Source organism: Chrysochloris asiatica, unplaced genomic scaffold (assembly GCF_000296735.1).
Source record: "Chrysochloris asiatica unplaced genomic scaffold, ChrAsi1.0 scaffold00071, whole genome shotgun sequence".
NCBI classification, from domain to species: domain Eukaryota; kingdom Metazoa; phylum Chordata; class Mammalia; order Afrosoricida; family Chrysochloridae; genus Chrysochloris; species Chrysochloris asiatica.
The window spans coordinates 10,383,245-10,389,221 of record NW_006408589.1 but is presented as its reverse complement, the minus strand read 5'-3'; positions in this window follow the sequence as shown (position 1 = coordinate 10,389,221).

Genomic DNA, 5,977 nt, shown 5'->3' with positions numbered 1-5,977 from the left:
TCTCTGTCAATGTATGTTTGCAGCCATTTCTGCATTACCTTTAGTAAAACTTTACTCACATAGGATATCAATGATATTGTCTGGTGATTTCCACATTCCATTGGATCACCTGTCTTTGGAATGGGCACAAATATGGATCTCTTCCAGTCCATGTAGTTGTCTTCCAAATATCTTGGCATAGATGAGTCAATGCCTCCAGTGCCACCTCATTTTTATTGAAATATTTCAATTTTTATTCCATGAATTCCTCGTGCCTTGTTTTTGGCCAATGCCTTCAGTGTACCTTGGACTTCTTCCTTCAAGATCATTGTCTGCTGATCATATGCTACCTCCTGAAATGGGTGAACATTGGACATTTCTTTTTGGTACAATGACTCTGTGCATTCCTTCCATCTTCCTTTGATGCTTTCTGCATCCTTCAGTAATTTGCCCAGAGAATTCTTCAATACTACAAGTTGAGGCTTGAATTTTTCTTCAGTTCCCTCAGCTTGAGAAATGCTGAGCACATTATTCCCTTTTGGTTGTCTAACTCCAGGTCTTTGCACATTGCATTATAATATTTGGCTTTGTCTTCTTGAGCTGACCTTTGAAATATTGTGTTCAGCTCTTGTACCTCCTCACTTCTTCCATTTGCTTTAGCATCTCTATGCTGGAGAGCAAGTTTCAGAGTCTCTTATGGCATCCAATTTGGTCTTTTCCATCTTTCTTGTCTTCTTAATGACTTTCTGTTTTCTTCCTGTAATATTTTCTTGATGTCATCCCACAACTCTTGTGATCTTCTGTCTTTAGTGTCTAATGCATCAAATCTGTTCTTCATATATCTCTAACTTCTGGTGGGATATATTCAAGGTCATATTTTGGCTCTTGTGGACTTGCCTTTATTTTCTTCAGTTTCAACCTAAACTTGCGTGTGAGCAATTGGTGATTTGTTCCACAGTCTGCTCCTGGCCTTGTTTGGCTGATGATTTGGAGCTTTTCCATTGCTCTTTCCATAGATATTTGATTTCTGTGTATTCCATCTGGTGAAGTCCATGTATATAGTCACCTTTTATGTTGTTTATAAAACATTTATAAGAGCCACTCAAAAGATGAAAAATTAGGAATAAAGCTAACTAGATACACAAAATACCAATACAAAGAAAACTACAAAACTTAAAGTAACAAGAAGCCAAAAAGACCAGAAGACAAGAAGGCCTATACTATCCTCATAGGTAGGAAGACTTAACATTGTGAAAATGTCAACAGTACTCAAAACCTATAGATGTATTGCAATCCCAATCCAGCATCATTCTTTAAAGAGATGAAAAAACTCATCATTAACTTTATATGAAAATGCAAGAGACCTCATGTAATAAAATCATTGCTTAAGAAGAACAAAGTTGGAGGCCTCTCACTTCCTGGTCTAAAAATTTACTACCCAGTCAGTGTTCAAAACAGCCTCATACTAGTATAACAAAAGATACATAGATCAGTGGAACAGAACTGAGAACCCATAAGAAAATCCATCCACATACAATCAGGTGATCTTTGACAAAGGGCTAAAACATATTAAATAGGGAAGAGATAGCTTCTTCAACAAATGGTGCTGGCAAAACTGGAGATCCATTTGCAGAAGAATGAAACAAGATCCATATCTCGTCCCATATACAAAAACAAACTCAGCATGGATTCAAGACCTAAATGTAAAACCTAGAACTATAAAAATTAATGAAAAAATAGGGACAAAATTAAAAACTCTAATACATGGCATAAATACACTATAAACATTACTAAAAACACACAAACAGTAGAAGACAAAATAGATGACTGGGACCTCCTAAAAATTAGACTGTTAAGGGCATCCAAAAAATGCACCAAAAGGAAGCCCACAGATTGGGAACAATTTTTTGCAATGACTTACAAGACAAGAGACTAATATCTAAAATTTATAGAAAACTACAAGACCTCTACAAAAAAAAATACAAGCAAACCAATTTAAAAATGGGCACAGGAAATGAACAGACACTTCACTAAGGAAGACATTCAGGCAATCAACAAATATAAGAAGAAATATGCATTATCTTTAGCCATTAGAGAGATGCAAATCAAAACAACAATGAGATGCCATTTTACACAAGCACTAAAAGAACAGTGACATTTAAAAAAAAAAAAAAAAGCATGAAACAAAAAATGCTGGCAAGGGTGCAGAGAGACATTGCTGATGGGACTGTAAACTGGTTCAACTACTGTGGAAAACAGTATGGGGCTTCCTTGGAAAGTTGAAAATAGAAATACCATTTTGTTGTTGTTGTTAAGTCCTGTTGAGCTGGGCCCAACTCATAGTGACCTTGTATAGGGTTTCTGAGGAGCAGCTGGTGGGTTTGAATTGCTGATCTGGTGGTTCTCAATCCACAACAGGAGTCCCAAGACATACCATATGACCCAGCAATCCCTCTAGTTGGTATATATCCACAAGAAACAGAAGCCAGGACTCTCGTAGACATATGCACATCAATGTTCATCACAGCACTATTCCCAATAGTAGAAAAGATGTTGCTGTTGTTAAGTGCCGTCAAGTAGGTTCTGACCCATAGCAACCCTGTATAGGGTTGCCGAGGAGCAGCTGGTGAGCTTGACCAGCCGATCTTGTAGTTCAAACAGCTTTGCAGTCTGGAGCATTAACCCACAGCCACAAAAGCCCATCAGTGGAAGAGTGGATTAACTAACAAACTTTGGTACATAAACGCAATGGAGTAGAATGTAGCAATGAAGAATAACAACAAATCTGCAAAACATCTTACAGCATGGATGAACCTAGAGGATATTATGCTGAGTGAAATTAATCAATCACAAAAGGACAAATATTGTATAAAATCATTAATGTAAAAACTCAAGAAAATGTTTTCATACTAAAACATTCTTTGATGGCTGCCAGGGATGGGAGGAAAGAAAGAGTAATTCAACTCAGGTGACCGGAAAGGGAAATATACAAGAAGGGGAGGAGGGCAACATACAAGTAGAGGGAGGTTGGCAGAAGAATGATGAAAATAGGTGAAGACACAGGGAGGTATTCAAGGGCCAAAGGGGATAGAGGTAAACAGGATACATACACAGTCTTGGAACAACAATGCTCTGTGTATAAATACATGGACAGAGACACAGGCTAAATGGGTATGGAGAAAGATATGGGATATATATATATATCCTAATATATATAAAAACTTCTAAAAATGATATTTGTAGATGGGTAACCACAGGGAGGAAGCAGAACAACTGTTGTTACATGGAAGGGATTGCTATCATTCAGATGAAACAAAATGTATGATTCATTGAATGTAAAATTGATGATCTTGTATGTAAACCTTCACTCAGGTCACAATAAAAAGTTGTTTGAAGTCCACATATATCTTAAATTATCATCCTTTTAGTAGACTAGACAAGCAAAATCACTAACTTGTTTTCTACTACTCTGTTATAAAAGCTCACACTTCCTAGAACTTGTATTGTTACTGTTAGAAGTGCAGTGGAGCCGGTTCTGAGATGCCGCTGGTGAGTTTGAAGTGTTGACCTATGGTTAGCAGTCCAGTATGCTTATCCTACACCAAGATTCCTTAAAAGAACTAGGAGCAGAAATTTCCTCATCTCTATTTAGATAGATGTTAGCCTGAAGACTATTACCAAGTCAGAATTCATTGTGATTTGGATATTCTCTTGTGCTCCTAGGAATTCATCTCAGGCAAGCTCATTCCCTTCTTACAATATTTTCCAGAGGCAACCAAGCAAAAATAAATGTAATTATTCTTAAATGTGCAGCAATTACTTCAAAGGAAAATTCAGTGATCACTATAGTTAGAATTATTTAGACACCTCTTTGAGTCAGCTTGATTTGGGAGTAGGAAACTACTAGAGAATAATGAATATTGTTAATATAACTCATGATGTCAATAGATGGCAAACGATTTGTTGTGCTTTTCTTCCATGTAATTATATCCAACAGGGAAGTGCAGCATGATATTTTTTTGACTAGGCTTTTTAAGGAAAAAATTCTACAAAGTTTGCTTGCCTATCACATCAAAGCGATGGGCAGAGTTAGCCTCCCCTAAGGAGACCTCTATGCATTTTTAAAAACATATGGAAACTGCAAGGCAGAACTCTGAAAATTCATAGATACTTGCGGCGTCAAAGTGGTCTTTCCTCGGTGAGAATGCACTGTCATGATGAAAGTGAAGATGGTGATGAGCTTGCCTTTCATTGGGACACTTTCTCATTCCATGTAAAATGAGCGTCCACAGCACTCAAATGGAATTAATTTCAAAATTTAGACTTTCAATAATAATGTCCTAATTATCAGAGAAAAGGAGAATGTCTCAGGCTTAAATAGATGCTAGATGATGTACATCTTTCACCTTTTTCTATCAATATGATCAAACACTGTCTGGTTGGCTAAGAGAACACAGAGTAGACATTTAAACTAAAACAGAAACTTCTCTTTTAGCATTTAGTCTAGTGTTTTCCAGAAACGCTTTTGCTAAAACATCAGGTTTTTAATAGGAAACACATTGTATGTCTCAACTCTAATCAATAAATGCAAGAACTTTCACTCTCCCCCTCTAGCAAGCCTGCCTCTGCACTTTGTTTGCTTAACCTTGGGCATCTCCTATGAAAAAAGAGACCAAAAGAGATGGAGTAAAATCTGGGAAACACTCCAGAACTCAAAGTACATTTGTGGCTATTCTGAGTGATGGCAGAATTGGTGATAACAGAACATCCTATTTTCAGGAGACCCTGTACTCCATTGAATTCCCGCTTCATTGATGGGGTCCATGAGATTGCAACTCACTCTAATGTGCAACTCAGCCACAGACCTTCCCTTCTGGGAGGAGGCTCTGTCCTAAGTCAGGACATGGTATCTCACATGGATGGGGAAATTTTTCAAGGAAGACATGGACAAGAATCTGTAAAGATGTCAATGCTATCATTTAGGAATTGACTTTTACGAAGTTATAGACTTTTGCATTGTTTTATATTTTCATGGAGGTTGGGAAAAGTCATTACTTATGAAGTCAATGGGGAGTTAAAATTTAAATTTTAAAAAGGGAGAAGGGATTTGACTGAAGGAATTGTATGGTGTACATAAACGTGAAAGGAGGCTTACAACCACATTTCCCTTTAACATCTGATTTAGATTTTCTACTATCAGTTTACCTGAAAGATAAGGGACAAAATACAATAATATAATATCTATTAGAGACCCAAGAGAGTATAGATTGTATTGAGGTATAAGCAGAATACAATTCTACTGACAAGCATATCCTGTAAACTCAAATCCAGACTTCTCTGAAAATTATCACAGTTTGTCCCTTATAATAGTCACCCCCTTTGCTCATCCAGGAGGGGATTTTCATGTAGTTCTTCAGAGAGAGAAGGGATCATATTAAATATGATTTCATGCTCTCTGAATAACATATTCCCCACTCATTCCATCCCCAGGCACTCAGGTCTGAATTCCTTCTTGTATTTTCAATAAATCTAGATCAAGGCGCTTGACTTCTCAGAAAATCTAGTGCTCTATTCCCAGCTAAGGCACCCATGGAAATGAGACACTTCACATAAACATATGTGACCTCAAACAAGTGACATCTATGCTGAGTGTTGAATGTTGTTCTGAAAGTGAATATATTATAATGGAAGAGAGAAAAGGTAGAAGGATTAGCTAATAAAAGTTTAAAAAGTTAGAATATTTTAAAGAAAAGAGTATAGACTGATGAGACTTTTAAAGAAACAAAATAAAGTGGAGGAGATGTGTTTATATTCTTGTGACTTCAAGAATAAGTATAACAAGAGCATTGTTAGGTTCAGCCAACCAGAAAGAGCTGAGGGGGTCCCAATGAGACAGGACTCTGATAGCCACTTGCAGTTCTCTGGACAACAAAACCTTTCCCACACAAGACCTGGGGACTCTTGGGCCAAGAGTCAGTGACATAGCCACAGAAGACTA